This window comes from Chlorocebus sabaeus, chromosome 10, assembly GCF_047675955.1.
Source record: "Chlorocebus sabaeus isolate Y175 chromosome 10, mChlSab1.0.hap1, whole genome shotgun sequence".
Lineage (NCBI taxonomy): Eukaryota > Metazoa > Chordata > Mammalia > Primates > Cercopithecidae > Chlorocebus > Chlorocebus sabaeus.
The window spans coordinates 41,144,929-41,164,042 of NC_132913.1; the positions used below are offsets into that span (position 1 = coordinate 41,144,929).

At 37.2% G+C, this 19,114-nt stretch overlaps 1 protein-coding gene and 1 non-coding gene across 6 annotated transcripts in view; both read left to right on the forward strand.

The window, feature by feature from the left end:
• Window positions 1-19,114, forward strand: part of GALNT13 (polypeptide N-acetylgalactosaminyltransferase 13) — a 590,104-nt gene that overhangs the window by 39,918 nt on the left and 531,072 nt on the right. The window lies entirely within an intron of this gene.
• LOC119623618 (U6 spliceosomal RNA) lies at window positions 11,733-11,839 on the forward strand. The gene has a single exon (XR_005239763.1). It is a non-coding gene; the product is annotated as a U6 spliceosomal RNA (small nuclear RNA).

Below are 19,114 nucleotides of genomic sequence, written 5' to 3' on the forward strand. Positions count from 1 at the left end.
ACTCCTCGACTGTGTTTTTCTAATTCTGAGCGACTCTTATTGAGCACTGGCTTTGTTTTCTGGCCCCTCATGGTTAGGAACCTGTTGTGAAGGATAGGCTGAAATGTTCCTGGACTTCTGGTCATAATACTTGTATGCATGGTGCCAGCCAAAGCTCTTTGTAGGGCTGTGGCAGTGGAATCTATACTCATTTGCATGTGCTAGCAGCTGTGGCAGTGGCAGCATGGCCAGGTGCACACTTGTCAGCTGTGGCAGGGTGGTAGTGGGTGCTGGGTAGCCAGCAGGTGTTTGCAGCAATGGTGATGGCAGTGTTACTCAGGGAGACAGGGGTCCTCCACTGGCAACTGTCCATGTGTTTATGCCAGTGTTGGTGTTAGCATGGTAGTGGGGGTGCTAGTGGGCTCAGGACTGTGCATGCCCTCTATGCATGTTCACACTGGTGGTTGCGGCTGCCTAGGTTGTGGGCAAGCTGTCTGTTTTCCCTGCCTAGTTTCACTTTGGCAGCAGTGTCAGTGCAAGGGGTGGGTGCTGGTGGTGGCAGGGTAGGCGGGTTTCATGCCTGCTGATGCTCTGATGCAATGGCAATATGACAGGTGGGGTTGGGGGCAGCATGCACCCACACCAACAACAGTGGCACAGCAGGGTGCATGCACACACATGTGGTGGCAGGGAAGGGAAAGGAAAGTTTGTCTGTGCACACATAGACGTCTTATGGGCAAAGCAGCCCTTCAGAGTTCAGGTTGGACAGTTCCCCTAAGGCTAAAGTCTCCTATGGAAACAAGTTGAGCCCGGGTAAATGGGCATCCCTGACCATGCTCCACTACAGACACTCCAACGCCAAACCCTCTGGGCTCTGCACTGGCTGGAGTTCTGCCCCTAACACTTTTCTAAGTTACTCTTCCTGCCAACTGAAGGGTCCATGGTGGTTGAGGGGTTTCCTACTGCTGGGATTCCAGAGGACTGTGATGAGAGCAGCTTTCTCCTTGTGTGATCAACTCCTAGTTTCTGCAGGGGTTCTTTGGGGCCAGGAATAAATCCTGGTGAGCAGTAGTCCTATGCAGGGTGCCCAGTCTCTTCTCCCTTCAGTACAGCATCTGTGTCTTCCCTCCATCTGTTCTGAATACCTTGCCTCTGAAGATATGCTCAGAGGACTCCAGTCTTTCTGATGTTCTGGTTCCTTGGAGGCAGATGTTCCTCCTAGCTGTGTCTAGTTGGCCATTTTGGGGCAGGCAAGATATATCTTAAAAATTATTTTTTCTTAGTTCCTTGTATAAAAATGCATGTTTAAATATCAACCTTGCATATAGTAGATTGTAAACTCATTAATTCTAGTATTTTTACGGTGGATTATTTTGAATTTTCCATGTAAATATCCATGTTGTCTGTGAAGAAAGATAGTATTACTTAACACTTTCAAAATCTTATAGCTTTATTGTATTTTATGTGTCTTATTGACTTGACTAGAGTGTCCAGAACAATGCTGAATGAACATAGGAAGAATGAACATTCTGCTCTTATTCACGAATCAAAGGGAACACTTTCCATCATTTTACTGTTAAGAATGATGTCCAGGAAGTCAGGAGTTTGAGACCAGTCTGGCCAACACAGTGAAACACCGTCTCTACTAAAAATACAAAAACTAGCCAGGTGTGGTGGTATGTGCCTGTAATCTCAGTTACTTGGGAGGCTGGGAAATGGTATGTCTAGTTTACCTATCTTATATTAGCATAAATTCAGTTGTTTAAGAGAGGACGGTGTCTATAAATGACTAATAAAGGTTGATGGAGTACAAAAGCAACTAAACTTGTTTCTCTTGAGTAGAGCTTTACCTTTTAGATGGGATTGAGTCTCAATTTCTGTTCTTTGATGTATAATTTCTATACTTTGAACTAAACTGAAAGATTGCTCAAAGTTAAGATTTATGATAGGAGCACTTTATATAATGTTAAACTAAGAAATAGATAAGAATTTAAAGGTTTCTCTTTAACCTTTGCCATTGGTAGGTTATGAAACTTATGAAATAAATTATATGCCTCTGGGCCTCAGTTTATTCAGCTGACAAATCAGTTGGTTGATGAGATGACCTCTACTACTTATTTACAGCTTTAAAACACCATAATTCTGTGCATTTTTTTTTTTTTGCCCAAGACAGATTCTTTTGCCAAAAGAAATATCCTAGTCTCTGTTTGTGTCTGTGTGTATATATTTATTCATATTGCCATCATCTTTAGAATATCTTGAAATATGTCATATATGTATTAAGATGTGTATAGTACACTAATATGAAATATATGGATTGGTGAGTTTTTACATAGTTATATGCCTGAATTACTGCTATCTAGATCAAGAACATATAGAATATTTCTCACCTCCAATAACTTCCCTTTACATCTCTTTCCCATCAATAACCTTCTGGTTTTTATAATTTTTTTTATTTTGACTTTATGATAATATAATTTGAAAAAGGTATGTAGTATTTTGAGGGATAATTCAAACTTCAAAAATATTCTAGAAGTATTAATAATTATTACAAAACCAAAATCTCTAAATAATACTGAGAAGTGCAGTAAACTATAACAATAATGTTATAAGTAATAAACTTAATTGCACATCCACTGAAACGAAACAGAATTGCAGTGTGAAAAATCTCTTAAAATTCTATCCAAATCTCCCACCTGTAAGCCAAAAAATAGAGCTACCACACAGGCTTGTGAGTATTCTATCAGTCATGTTGCCAGGCAACCTTAGTCAGTATGAGAGACACCCAATTGAGCAGCCTTAGAGTCAAACTAAAAGGTATCTTGGAAACAAAAGGGTTCAACTGATAGAGAGGGAGGAAAGAAGGAGAGAGGGAGAGAGAGAAAACAAAGAGACAGAATGTCAATTAGGCAGTTATCTGTGTTAATCATGACCACAAACAGTTTTTTTTTTCTAGTAAAATGCAGCTAACTTACAGCAAAATTACTTGGATTTCTAGTTCCTTCACTGTGTTTTTCTCCTGCATGTACACATGTGTGAGTGCAAAGGTTTGGCAAGATGTATCATCATTACTTTTTTGGAGAGAAGGACGTTAAAAAGCATTTTTAGCATACTCAAAACATGCTAACTAGGAGTTCATTGAGATTTTATTAATTCAGGATTATGTTTGATTCAACCATGTTTAAAATAATTAATCTGATTTTTAAATTGAAATACTGTGTTTGAAAAATTGGGAATACGAAGTAAAAATATCTACCACTTGAACTGAAATCCTTGGAGGCTAAAAGGAATGGAAAGGGAGAGGCTCCTAATTCTCTCTGGGTGAACTTCAGTGGAGATAATATACACCAATCAAACAGGGTGAGAATTTGGGATGACAAAGTCAAGTAAGCCCTTGACTCTGAAAAGCAACTCTTAATGTGGTTTTCTAGAGAGGTATCTTCCATGTGCTCTAACCCACCACCATTCTTCTCGCTTCCTTCTTAACAGATTATGTAAAGAGAAAATAGCATCCGTGAGACAGAAACTTTTGAGATTCCTACTAACTTACCAGTGTCCATAAATCCTTTTATTATCCCCTTCTATTGATGCCTCTTCCTCTATAAACCAATTTCTTCATCAATGCTCTGGATCCTACAGCTATCTGTGCATGTTCTAAGGGCGCTAGTTCAAATGAATATTTTCATTTTGCTTGTTCAATCTTATCCCTTTCTCCTGATTCCTTCCTCTTGGCATTAAACGTCAAAATATCTTTCCCCTTAAAACCAAAAATGCATTTATGCATAAATCTTCACCTTATTTTAAGTCCATTTTTAGCTACACTGTAACTATTACCTCTATTCATAGCTAAATGTCTCCAAGATTTGTCAATATTCGGTGACACATTTATGCACACCTCAACGCACTGAGGCTTTCCTTGTCTGCTTGTCTGAAGCTGCTCCAAGGTCACCAAAGTTAGTTGCGTGACTTATATTGCATATAGAATATACTTCTTTGCTCTCTTAGCACAATTTTGTACTATTGATCATTCCTTCTATTTCAGAATATTACTTTTTGATGAAATCTATATTATTTGCACTTGTTTTTCTCCTCCCTTGATAGCATTGCCTAATCTCATATGTGTACTTATCTTTCTTAAAATACATATTCTACAAGATTCTTTATGGCACCCTCGTTTTCTCTCATACTTAGATTCTCACTGAACAAATTTTATCAATTTCCATGACTTCCATTTCCATTGACTTGCTGACTCCCTCATCTTTACCTCTTCTGATATTCAGTCCCTATACTCACTTGCCTTCTAGGCAGCTCTGCTTCTGTATCCCATAGGAGATTCAAAAAGTATTAACATCTACCAGCAAATTTGTAAATACCACTATTTTTCCATTATAAACTTGATTAAAATATGTGATATTGAGATATATATATAAACAACAAAATGAAAATAATAAAATTAATATTCTTAACAATGATGCAGACCCCAGAAACTTTAATCTTGAGCAGGCCTTTGATTTTATGTAGAACTTCTAGATTATAAACTGTGAGGCAAGGTGTCTCAAGCACCTAATTTGGGCTAGGGTTGGGAGCATATTATGTACTCAAAAATTATTTGGGAAATAAATAAATAGCTTAATATTTGAATGAATCTTAAAAGGTTTTCTTTTTCCAAGTTGCTTGTCCTAATATTGATTACAAATTATTTTGCTCCTCCTAATACTGATTGCAATAATGGTAATGGCTAACATGTACTGATTAATTACATTGTGCCAGTTCCTCTGCTTCTCATTTCATATATAAAATCTTTACCATAATTCTATAAGTAGATATAATTCTTATTACTATTTTATAAACATGGGAACAACTGGAGCTAACTGGGCAAATTAACCTCTTCAGTATCTTCAAACTGAATGTTTATAGGGGTTGGACTTGAATCAAAGTTGTCTAATGCCCCATTATATATATTATATGGTTATATTATATATATTATATGTTATATATATTATATATAACTAAATATAATATATATATATATGAATTTTTGGAAAAAATAGTACCTTCTATATTCCTGGTTCTTTGATACAGACATTCATGTTCTAATGTTTTTGCTATTAGTAGGCCTCTTCGGATTCTCAGTAGGTGCACATGACTTAGGTGTCATCAATTACAATTAAAGTTTAAGTTGTCTTGAAAAAATAACTTAGAATATGCCTTCAGAGGCTACAGTAATCAAAACAGGATGGTACTAGTATAAAGACCAACACATCGACCAATGGAACAGAATAGACAACCCAGAAATAAGGCACTTCACCTACAACCATCTGATCTTCCACAAAGCTCACAAAAACAAGCAATGGGGAAAGAATCTATTCAATAAATGGTGCTGGCACAACTGGCTAGCTATATTCAGAAGATTAAAACTGGACCCTTTCTTTACACTACGTAAAAATATCAACTCAAGATGGATGAAAGACTCTAATATAAAACCCAAAACTATAAAAACCCTGGAAGACAACCTAGGAAATACCATGCTGGACGCAGAAACTGGCAAAGATTTTATGACAAAGATCCCAAAGCCACTGCAACAAAGGTGAAAATTGACAAATGGGACCTAATTAAACTAAAGAACTTCTGCAAAGCAAAGGAAACTATTAACAGAAAAAACAGACCATCTATAGAATATGAGAAAATATTTGCCAACCATGCATCGAACAAAGGTAGAATATCCAGAATCTTTAAGGAACTTAAATTTATAAGTAAAAAACAACCCATTAAAAAGTGGGTAAAGGACATGAACTGACAGTTTTCAAAAGAAGATATATATGTGACCAACAAGAATATGAAAACATGCTCAACATCACTGATCATTAGAGAAATGCAGATCAAAACCACAATGAGATCCCATCTTACAACAGTCAGAATGACTATTATTAAAAAGTCAAAAAATAACAGATGCTGGAAGGTTGTGGAGAAAAGGGAACACACATACATTGCTGATGAGCATGTAAATTAGTTCAACCATTGTGGAAAACAGTAATGATTTCTCAAATAACTTGAAACAGAATTAGCATTCACCCCAGCAATCCCATTTTTGAATATATATCCAAAAGAATATAAATCACTGTACCATAAAGACACATGGGCGTATATATTCATTGCAGCACCATTCACAATAGCAGACATGAAATCAACCTAAATTCCCATCAATGGTAGACTGAATAAATAAAATATGAAACATCTACACTATGAAATACTGTACAGTCATAAAGAAGAAGATCATATCCTTATCAATAACATGGATGGAGCTGGAGGCTTCTATAGTAAGTAAAGTAACACAGGAACAGGAAACCAAATACTGCATGTTCTCACTTGTAAGTGGGAGCTAAACAAGAACACGTGGACACAAAGAGGGGAACAACAGGCACCAAGACCTACTTGAGAGTGGAGTCTTGGAGGAGGGAGAGGATCAGAAAAATACCTATTGGGTACTGTGTTTATTCTTGGGTGATGAAATAATCTGTACACCAGTCCCCTGTGACAAGCAGTTTACCTGTATAACAAACCTGCACATGTACCCCTGAACCTAACATAGAAGTTATAATAATAATAAAAAAAGAATGCCTTAAGAGTTCATGTAAGAGTAAGGGAGATAGAATGCAAGTGAAAATTACGAGGAAATATTGAGATGGCCAAGAGATACAGTGTTTTCTCTATAGTAGAGGAAGAAAATACAGTAAATTTGAAAAAGATGGCAGAAACAATGGACAAACAACTAACAAATATATCCTGCAGAGCCAATTAAAAACTGAAATAAAAAATCCAGATCAGATGATACTTATAATTGAAAAAAGACTATGGACAGGAAATAAGATGAATAAAAAGGGATATTAGAAATATCATAAGGATAAACATAATTTAAATATGTTAAAATACATCTATAATTTATTTATTTATTTTTATTTTATTTATTTATTTATTTATTTATTCTTTTATTATTATACTTTGAGTTCTAGGGTAAATGTGCATAACGTGCAGGTTTGTTACATATGTATACTTGTGCCATGTTGGTGTGCTGCAGCCATCAACTCGTCAGCACCCATCAACTCGTCATATACATCAGGTATAACTCCCAGTGCAATCCCTCCCCCCTTCCCCCTCCCCCCTCCCCATGATAGGCCCTGGTATGTGATGTTCCCCTTCCCGAGTCCAAGTGATCTCATTGTTCAGTTCCCACCTATGAGTGAGAACATGCGGTGTTTGGTTTTCTGTTCTTGTGATAGTTTGCTAAGAATGATGGTTTCCAGTTGCATCCATGTCCCTACAAAGGACACAAACTCATCCTTTTTTATGGCTGCATAGTATTCCATGGTGTATATGTGCCACATTTTCTTAATCCAGTCTGTCACTGATGGACATTTGGGTTGATTCCAAGTCTTTGCTATTGTGAATAGTGCCGCAATAAACATATGTGTGCATGTGTCTTTATAGCAGCATGATTTATAATCCTTTGGGTATATACCCAGTAATGGGATGGCTGGGTCATATGGTACATCTAGTTCTAGATCCTTGAGGAATCGCCATACTGTTTTCCATAATGGTTGAACTAGTTTACAATCCCACCAACAGTGTAAAAGTGTTCCTATTTCTCCACATCCTCTCCAGCACCTGTTGTTTCCTGACTTTTGAATGATCGCCATTCTAACTGGTGTAAGATGGTATCTCATTGTGGTTTTGATTTGCATTTCTCTGATGGCCAGTGATGATGAGCATTTTTTCATGTGTCTGTTGGCTGTATGAATGTCTTCTTTTGAGAAATGTCTGTTCATATCCTTTGCCCTCTTTTTGATGGGGTTGTTTGTTTTTTTCTTGTAAATTTGTTTGAGTTCTTTGTAGATTCTGGATATTAGCCCTTTGTCAGATGAGTAGATTGCAAAAATGTTCTCCCATTCTGTCGGTTGCCTGTTCACTCTGATGGTAGTTTCTTTTGCTGTGCAGAAGCTCTTTAGTTTAATGAGATCCCATTTGTCAATTTTGGCTTTTGCTGCCGTTGCTTTTGGTGTTTTAGACATGAAGTCTTTGCCCATGCCTATGTCCTGAATGGTACTACCTAGGTTTTCCTCTAGGATTTTTATGGTATTAGGTCTAACATTTAAGTCTCTAATCCATCTTGAATTAATTTTCGTATAAGGAGTAAGGAAAGGATCCAGTTTCAGCTTTCTACTTATGGCTAGCCAATTATCCCAGCACCATTTATTAAATAGGGAATCCTTTCCCCATTTCTTGTTTCTCTCAGGTTTGTCAAAGATCAGATGGCTGTAGATGTGTGGTATTATTTCTGAGGACTCTGTTCTGTTCCATTGGTCTAGATCTCTGTTTTGGTACCAGTACCATGCTGTTTTGGTTACTGTAGCCTTGTAGTATAGTTTGAAGTCAGGTAGCGTGATGCCTCCAGCTTTGTTCTTTTGACTTAGGATTGTCTTGGAGATGTGGGGTCTTTTTTGGTTCCATATGAACTTTAAAGCAGTTTTTTCCAATTCTGTGAAGAAACTCATTGGTAGCTTGATGGGGATGGCATTGAATCTATAAATAACCTTGGGCAGTATGGCCATTTTCACGATATTGATTCTTCCTATCCATGAGCATGGTATGTTCTTCCATTTGTTTGTGTCCTCTTTTATTTCACTGAGCAGTGGTTTGTAGTTCTCCTTGAAGAGGTCCTTTACATGCCTTGTAAGTTGGATTCCTAGGTATTTTATTCTCTTTGAAGCAATTGTGAATGGAAGTTCATTCGTGATTTGGCTCTCTGTTTGTCTGTTACTGGTGTATAAGAATGCTTGTGATTTTTGCACATTAATTTTGTATCCTGAGACTTTGCTGAAGTTGCTGATCAGCTTAAGGAGATTTTGGGCTGAGAGGATGGGGTTTTCTAAATATACAATCATGTCATCTGCAAACAGGGACAATTTGACTTCTTCTTTTCCTAAGTGAATACCCTTTATTTCTTTCTCTTGCCTGATTGCCCTAGCCAGAACTTCCAACACTATGTTGAATAGGAGTGGTGAGAGAGGGCATCCCTGTCTTGTGCCAGTTTTCAAAGGGAATTTTTCCAGTTTTTGCCCATTCAGTATGATATTGGCTGTGGGTTTGTCATAAATAGCTCTTATTATTTTGAGGTACGTTCCATCAATACCGAATTTATTGAGCGTTTTTAGCATGAAGGGCTGTTGAATTTTGTCAAAAGCCTTTTCTGCATCTATTGAGATAATCATGTGGTTCTTGTCTGTGGTTCTGTTTATATGATGGATTATGTTTATTGATTTGCGAATGTTGAACCAGCCTTGCATCCCAGGGATGAAGCCCACTTGATCATGGTGGATAAGCTTTTTGATGTGTTGCTTACATCTATAATTTAAAAAATACATATAGAAAAAAATCCATGTATCGGGTTAATGGGCTTTATTAATTTAGATTGCTGTCTTTGTACATATCTTTGCCAGAAATGTGAAGCAAAAAGGAAAATAAAAGTTGATTGCTATTCTGCTGGAGTGGAGCTGAATGGATGTGGGAAATCAGAGAATTTTTGTACTGATTATGGTTTTTTGCAGGAAGGGGAATCATACGAATATTTTCTTCTCAGTTTGAACACTGTTTCATTTCACAGAAATTAACAGATAAGAGACTTTGAACTGGAGTACACCTACTGATTTGTTCTGATGTCAGTCAGTTGTTAGAATGTATTTACTATGCTTTTCAAAATCAAAAGAAAATATCATAATCATTCAGCCACATAAATAGTGGAAGCTTTTCCTTGGAATAAACAGATCTTTTGATCTTGAAGCTTTATACCTTTCCCATTTAAGTTATAAAAATATATAATCTTTACAGAAAATGTATGGACTGTTTCCTTTTAGAATTTTATCCTTGTCTCAAAAATAAACTATAGTTAGAAAAGCTGTCTGTTAATAACTAATTACTTCCCCCTGCTATCATACCAATTATAAAGACTCATTTTAAGAAAGGAAACTTTATAGTTGAGGTAAACTTAGGTAGGTGATAATCATTCCTCCCCCAACCCTTACTTTCCACCCTCTCTCAGTCCACTACCATGTTCTGCACAGCTAACTTCTGGGGGATAATGTGTAAAGAAAAAGTGTTTTCAGAAATCACTTTAGTTAGCAATGACTGCCATGAAGTGATATATGGCAATGAATATTTTAGAGACTCAGAGATATATTATTTAATAATTATATCAAAGTAATAAGGTCATTTGAAGTAGCATTTTTATTTTTATTTTTTATTTTTATTTTTTTAATTTTTTTATTTTTTGAGAGTCTCCCTCTGTCGCCCAGGCTAGAGTGCAGTGGCATGATCTGGGCTCACTGCAACCTCCGTAGTTCTCCTGCCTCAGCCTCCTGAGTAGCTGGGATTACAGGCGCCTGCCACTATGCTCAGCTAATTTTTGTATTTTTAATAGAGACGGGGTTTCACTGTGTTCACCAGGCTGGTCTCAACAGGCTGGTCTCAAACTCTTGCCCTCAGGTGATCCTCCCACATTGGCCTCCCAAAGTGCTGGAATTACAGGCGTGAGCCACCGGGCCTGGCCTGAAATACCATTTTTAGATTAGACATTTAAAAACAGAAAAAAAAATTTATGTATGAGTTAATAGCCTTCATTAATTCAGACTGCTGCTTTTGTACATATCTTTGCCAGAAATGTGAAGCGAAAAGGAAAATAAAATGTTGATTGCTGTTCTGCTGGATTAATAGCAAATTATAATAGAACCGATTACATCAGTTATATACTACTACTATATTTGTTAAGTACTTTTTTGGCTTTTGAATAAAATCATACTCTACCTTGCTCACTTTTAACAGGGAAAGTATTTTCTTCATGTTGATTTGATTTTGGAATCTGATTTTTTGTTAAATCTCAATTATGATTTTTTAAAATTTCCAACTTTTATTTTTAAATTCAGGGGCACATGTGCAGGATGTACAGGTTTGTTACATAGGTAAATGTGTTCCATGGTGGTTTGCTGCACAGATCACCCCATCACCTATGTAATAAGCCCAGCATCCATTAGCTGTTCTTCCTGATGCACTCCCTCTTCCCACCCCCTAGCCTCAGATAGGCCCTGGTGTGTTTTGTTTGCCACCATGTGTCTATGTGTTCTCATCCTTCAGCTCCCACTTATAAATGAGAACACATGGTATTTGGTTTTCTGTTCTGTATTAGTTTGCTAAAGATAATGGCCTCCAGCTCCATCCGTATTCCTGCACAGGACATGATCTCATTCTTTTTTATGGCTGCATAATATTCTATGGTGTATATATACCACATTTTCTTTATCCAGTCTATTGTTGATGGACATTTAGATTGATTCCATGTTGTTCTGCAATGAACATATGTCTGTATGTATATTTATAATAGAACAGTTTATATTCCTATGGGTATATACCCTATAATGAGATCGCTGGATCGAATGGAATTTCTGCCCTCTAGGTCTTAGAGGAATTGCCACACTGTCTTCCACAATGGTTGAACTAATTTACATTCTTGCCAACAGTGTATAAGTGATCCTTTTTCTCCACACCTCGTCAGCATCTGTTGTTATTTTACTTTTTAATAATGGCCATTCTTATTGGTGGGAGATGGTATCTCATTGTGTTTTTGGTTTGCATTTCTTTAATGATCAATGATGTTGAGCTTTTTTTCATGTTTGTTGGCCATGTGTATGTTTTCTTTTGAAAATGTCGTGCTCACTTTGGCAGCACATATACTAAAATTGGAACGATACAGAGAAGATTAGCATGGCCCCTGTGCAAGGATGACACGCAAATTCGTGAAGCGTTCCATATTTTTTCAGCAATATTCTATCTTCTGTAGCCTCTTCTGCTGATACCCAGGCAAACAGGGTCTGGAGTGGACCTCAAGCAATCTCCAACAGACTTACAGCTGAGGGTCCTGACTGTTAGAAGGAAAACTAACAAACAGAAAGGACACCCACACCAAAACCCCATCAGTAAGTCACCAGCATCAAAGACCAAAGGCAGATAAAACCACAAAGATGGGGAAAAATCAGGGCAGAAAAGCTGGAAATTCAAAAAATCAGAGCACATCTCTCCCCCTAGAGGAATGCAGCTCATCGCCAGCAATGGATCAAAGTAGGACAGAGAATGACTTTGATGCATTGAGAGAAGAAGGCTTCAGTTGATCAAACTTCTCAGACCTAAAGGAGGAATTATGTACCCAGTGCAAAGAAACCAAAAATCTTGAAAAAAGAATGGAAGAATAGATAACTAGAATAATCAATGCAAAGAAGGCCATAAATGAATGGACAGAGATAAAAATCATGACACAACAGATATGTGACAAATGCACAAGCTTCAGTAACCAACTTGATCAACTGGAAGAAAGAGTATCAATGATTGAAAATCAAATGAATGAAATGAAACGAGAAGAGAAGTCTAGAGAAAAAAAAAGGTAAAGAAATGAACAAAGCCTCCAAGAAATATGGGATTATGTGAAAAGACCAAATCTATGTCTGATTGGTGTGCCTGAAAGTGAGGGGGAACATGGAACCAAGTTGGAAAACACTCTTCAGAATATCATCCAAGAGAACTTCCCCAACCTAGTAAGGCAGGCCAACATTCAAATTCAGGAAATACAAAGAACGCCACAAAGATGCTCCTCGAGAAGAGCAACTCCAAGACACATAATTGTCAGATTCACCAAAGTTGAAATGAAGGAAAAACTGTTAAGGGCAGTCAGTGAGAAAGGTCGGGTTACCCACAAAGGGAAGCCCATCAGACTAACAGCAGATCTCTCAGCAGAAACTCTACAAGCCAGAAGAGAGTGGGGGCCGATATTCAACATTCTTAAAGAAAATAATTTTCAACAGAGAATTTCATATCCAGCCAAACTAAGTTTCATAGTGAAGGAGAAATAAAATTCTTTACAGACAAGCAAATGCTTAGAGATTTTGTCACCACCAGGCCTGCCCTACAAGAGGTCCTAAAGGAAGTACTAAACATGGAAAAGAACGACCGGTACCAGCCATTGCAAAAACATGCCAAAATGTAAAGACCATTGATGCTAGGAAGAAACTGCATCAACTAATGAGCACAATAACCAGTTAATATCACAATGACAGGGTCAAGTTCACACATATCAATATTAACTTAAATGTAAATGGACTAAATGGTCCAATTGAAAGACACAGACTGACAAATTGGATAAAGAGTCAAGACCCATCAGGTTGCTGTATCCAGGAGACCCATCTCACATGCAGAGACACATATAGGCTCAAAATAAAGGGATGGAGGAAGATCTACCAAGCAAATGGAGAACAAAAAAAAGCAGGGGTTGCAATCCTAGTCTCTGATAAAACAGACTTTAAACCATCAAAGATCAAAAGAGACAAAGAAGGCCATTACATAATGGTAAAGGGATCAATTCAACAGGAAGAGTTAACTATCCTAAATATATGTGCGCCCAATACAGGAGCACCCAGATTCATAAAGCAAGTCCTTAGAGACTTATAAAGATACTTAGACTCCCATACAATAATAATGGGAGACTTCAACACCCTACTGTCAACATTAGACAGATCAACGAGACAGAAAGTTAACAAGGATATCCAGGAATTGAACTCAACTCTGCACCAAACGGACCTAATAGACATCTACAGAACTCTCCACCTCAAATCAACAGAATATACATTCTTCTCAGCACCACATCACACTTATTCCAAAATTGACCACTGAGTTGGAAGTAAAGCACTCCTCAGCAAATGTACAAGAACAGAAATTATAACAAACTGTCTCTCAGACCACAGTGCAATCAAACTAGAACTCAGGACTAAGAAACTCAATCAAAACCGCTCAACTACATGGCAACTGAACAACCTGCTCCTGAATGACTACTGGGTACATAATGAAATGAAGGCAGAAATAAAGATGTTCTTTGAAACCAATGAGAACAAAGATACAACATACCAGAATCTCTGGGACACATTTAAAGCAGTGTGTAGAGGGAAATTTATAGCACTAAATGCCCACAAGAGAAAGCTGGAAAGATCTAAAATTGACACCCTAACATCACAGTTAAAAGAACTGGAGAAGCAAGAGCAAACAAATTCAAAAGCTAGCAGAAGGCAAGAAATAACTAAGATCAGAGCAGAACTGAAGGAGATAGAGACACAAAAAGCCCTCCAAAAATCAATGAATCCAGGAGTTGGTTTTTTGAAAAGATCAACAAAATTGATAGACGGCTAGCAAGACTAATAAGGAAGAAAAGAGAGAAGAATCATATAGACTCAACGAAAAATGATAAAGGGGATATCACCACCGACCCCACAGAAATACAAACTACCATCAGAGAATACTATAAACACCCTATGCAAATAAACTAGAACATCGAGAAGAAATGGATAATTTTCTGGACACTTACACTCTCCCAAGACTAAACCAGGAAGAAGTTGAATCACTGAATAGACCATTATCAGGCTCTGAAATTGAGGCAAAAATTAATTGCCTACCAACCAAAAGAAGTCCAGGACCAGATGGATTCACAGCCGAATTCTACCAGAGGTACAAGGAGGAGCTGGTTCCATTCCTTCTGAAACTATTGCAATCAATAGAAAAAGAGGGAATCCTCCCTAACTCATTTTATGAGGCCAACATCATCCTGATACCAAAGTCTGGCAGAGACACAACAAAAAAAGAGAATTTTAGACCAATATCCCTGATGAACGTCGATGCAAATATCCTCAGTAAAATACTGGCAAACTGAATCTAGCAGCACATCAAAAAGCTTATCCACCATGATCAAGTAGGCTTCATCCCTGGGATGCAAGGCTGGTTCAACATACACAAATCAATAAACGTAATCCATCATATAAACAGAACCAAAGACAAAAACCACATGATTATCTCAATAGATGCAGCAAAGGCCTTTGACAAAATTCAGTAGCCCTCCATGCTAAGAACTCTCAGTAAACTAGGTATTGATGGAACGTACCTCAAAATAATAAGAGCTATTTATGACAAACCCACAGCCAATATCATACTGAATGGGCAAAAACTGGAAGCACTCCCTTTGAAAACTGGCCCAAGACAGGTATGCCCTCTCTCACCACTTCTATTCAACATAGTGTTGGAAGTTCTGGCTAGGGCATCAGGCAAGAGAAAGAAATAAAGGGTATTCACTTAGGAAAAGAAGAAGTCAAAGTGTCCCTGTTTGCGGACGACATGATTGTATATTTAGAAAACCCCATCCTCTCAGCCCAAAATCTCCTTAAGCTGGTAAGCAACATCAGCAAAGTTTCAGGATACAAAATTAATATGCAAAATCACAAACATTCTTATACACCAGTAACAGACAAACAGAGAGCCAAATCAGGAATGAACTAACATTCACAATTGCTTCAAAGAGAATAAAATACCTAGGAATCCAACTTACAAGGCATGTAAAGGACCTCTTCAAGGAAAACTGCAAACCACTGCTCAGTGAAATAAAAGAGGACACAAACAAATGGAAGAACATACCATGCTCATGGATAGGAAGAATCAATACTGTGAAAATGGCCATACTGCCCAAGGTAATTTATAGATTCAATGCCATCCCCATCAAGCTACCAATGAATTTCTTCACAGAATTAGAAAAAACTGCTTTAAAGTTCATATGGAACCAAAAAAGTGCCCGCATTGCCAAGACAATCCTAAGTCAAAAAACAAAGCTGGAGGCATCACGCTACCTGACTTCAAACTATACTACAAGGCTACAGTAACCAAAACAGCATGGTACTGGTACCAAAACAGAGATCTAGACCAATGGAACAGAACAGATCCCTCAGAAATAATACCACAGATCTGCAGCCATCTGATCTTTGACAAACCTGAGAGAAACAAGAAATGGGGAAAGGATTCCCTATTTAATAAATGGTGCTGGGAAAACTGGCTAGCCAGAAGTAGAAAGCTGAAACTGGATCCTTTCCTTACTCCTTGTACAAAAATTAATTCAAGATGGATTAGAGACTTAAATGTTAGACCTAATCCCATAAAAACCCTACATGAAAACCTAGGTAATACCATTCAGGACATAGGCATGGGCAAGGACTTCATGTCTAAAACACCAAAAGCAAAGGCAACAAAAGCCAAAATTGACAAATGGGATCTAATTAAACTAAAGAACTTCTGGACAGCAAAAGAAATTACCATCAGAGTGAACAGGCAACCTACAGAATGGGAGAGAATTTTTGCAATCTACTCATCTGACAAAGGGCTAATATCCAGAACCTACAAAGAACTCAAACAAATTTACAAAAAACAAACAACCCCATCCAAAAGTGGTCAAAGGATATGAACAGACATTTCTCAAAAAAAGACATGCACACAGCCAACAGATACATGAAAAAATGCTCGTCATCACTGGCCATCAGAGAAATGCAAATCAAAACCACAATGTGATACCATCTTATACCAGTTAGAATGACAATCATTAAAAAGTCAGGAAACAACAGGTGCTGGAGAGGATATGGAGAAATAGGAACACTTTTCCCACTGTTGGTGGGATTGTAAACTGGTTCAACCATTGTGGAAAACAGTATGGTGATTCCTCAAGGATCTAGAACTAGAAATACCATATGACCCAGCCATCTCATTACTGGGTATATACCCAAAGGATTATAAATCATGCTGCTATTAAGACATATGCACATATATGTTTATTGTGGCACTATTTGCAGTAGCAAAGACTTGGAATCAACCCAAATGTCCATCAGTGACAGACTGGATTAAGAAAATGTGGCATATATACACCATGGAATACTATGCAGCCATAAAAAAGAATGAGTTCGTGTCCTTTATAGGGACATGGATGCAGCTAGAAACCATCATTCTCAGCAAACTATCGCAAGAACAGAAAACCAAACACCGCATGTTCTCACTCATAGGTGGGAATTGAACAATGAGATCACTTAGATTCTGGAAGGGGAACATCACACCCTGGGGCCTATTATGGGGAAGGGGTAGAGGGGAGGGATGGCATTGAGAGTTATACCTGATGTAAATGATGAGTTGATGGGTGCTAATGAGTTGATGGGTGCAGCACACCAGCATGGCACAAGTATACATATGTAACAAACCTGCACGTTGTGCACATGTACCCTAGAACTTAACGTATAATAGAAAAAAAAAAAAAAGAAAAAAAAAAAAAGAAAATGTCTGTTCATGTCCTTTGTGCACTTTTTGATGATGTTGTTTTTGGCTTGTAAATTTGCTTAAGTTCCTTATAGAGGTTAGATATTAGGCTTTTGTCAGTTGGCTAGATTACAAATATTTTCTCCCATTCTGTAGGTTGTCTGTTTATTTTGTTGATAATTTATTTTTTTGTGCAGAAGCGCTTTAGTTTAATTAGATCCCATTTGTCAATTTTTGCTTTTGTTGCAATTACTTTGGCATCTTTGTCATGGAATCTTGGCCTGTGCCTATGTCCTGAATGGTATTGCCTGGGTTTTCTCCTAGGGGTTTTATAGTTTTGGGTTTGTATTCAAATCTTTAATCCATCTTGAGTTGAGTTTTGTATATGGTGTAAGGTCCAGTTTCAATTTTCTGCATATGACTATCCAGTTCTCCCAGCACTATTTATTAAATAGGGAATGCTTTCCCCATTGTTCGTTTTTGTCAGGTTTGTGAAAGATCGGATAATTGTATGTGTGCAGTCTTATTTCTGGTGTCTGTTCTTGTACCAGTACCATGCTGTTTTGGTTACTTTAGCTGTGTAGTATAGTTTGACATCGGGTAGCGTGAAGCCTCCAGGTTTTTTTTTTTTTTTTGCTTAGGATTGTCTTGGCTATTCGGGCTCTTTTTTGGTTCCATATGAATTTTAAAATTCTTTTTTTCTTATTCTGTGAGGAATGTCAATGGTAGTTTAATGAAAATAGCATTGAATCTATAAATTGCTTTAGGCAGGATGACCATTTTCACGATATTGATTCTTCCTATCTGGGAGCATGGAATGTTTTTCCATTTGTTTGTGTCATCTCTGATTTATTTTAGCAGTGCTTTATAGTTCTCCTTGAAGAGGTCCTTCATTTCCCTTGTTGGTTGTATTTCTAAGTATTTTATTCTTTTTGTGGCAGTTGTGAATGGAAGTTCATTCGTGATTAGGTTGTATGCCTGTTGTTGGTGTATAGGAATGCTAGCAATTTTTGCACATTGATTTTGTATCCTGAAACTTTGCTAAAGTTACTTATCAGATTAAGAAGCTTTTGGGCTGAGATGATGGAGTTTTCTAGATATAGGATCATGTTACCTGCGAATGAAGATAGTTTGACTTCCTCTCTTCCTATTCTAATACCTTTATTTCTTTCTCTTGCCTGTCAATCATGATTTTTTTCAAATTGTTGTACACCATTGATAGGAGACATTGCTTTTCTAAAGCAAAAATCACTAAGGGTTTCAGATACCTCAAGTTGCATGTGATTTTAATCTAAATCATATTAAAATAATAATGTTCTGGGGTTCAAGTATGTATGATTTCAATACATTAAAGTTTATTTACATGAGATGAATATACAATTTATTGGTGTTTTTTCTTTTCTAAAGATTTAACTGGATTTGAGGGAAATACAGGCTGCAATGGTGAGGATAGTTAGAAGTGAGTACTCTTTTCCACTTTCAATAATCACTTTTAAATATGGTCCTGATGGATTTAAGGTTCTATTTGTTTGAAACAAAATCCACATATACAACTAGAAAGAGATAGTTCCTGAATTTTGGTTACGAGTCCAGGTTTGAAAAGTTAGCCATTTTCTTCAAAAGAATGTGAAGTTTTAAAATAATTTCACATTTGAGGCAAACTTTTATCTTTCTGGAGTCTGTAATACTAGAGACTAGTAAAAGTTAGAATTTTGGAAGCAGATTACTTAAGTCAGGCTTCGTTTTAATGGGGAATTCTGTCTTCCTTTTTTTTCTCATTTATTTCATTTTATGAATAACCCTTGACAGTTCTTTGGGTCTGTTGGTCTATGTTTGCATGGTTTTCATGACTGTGTGCGTGCCATGTGCTCACATACACATCGACACAAATAGCAGATGAGTCAGAAATTTAGTCAGTATCACTATTTATTGGTGA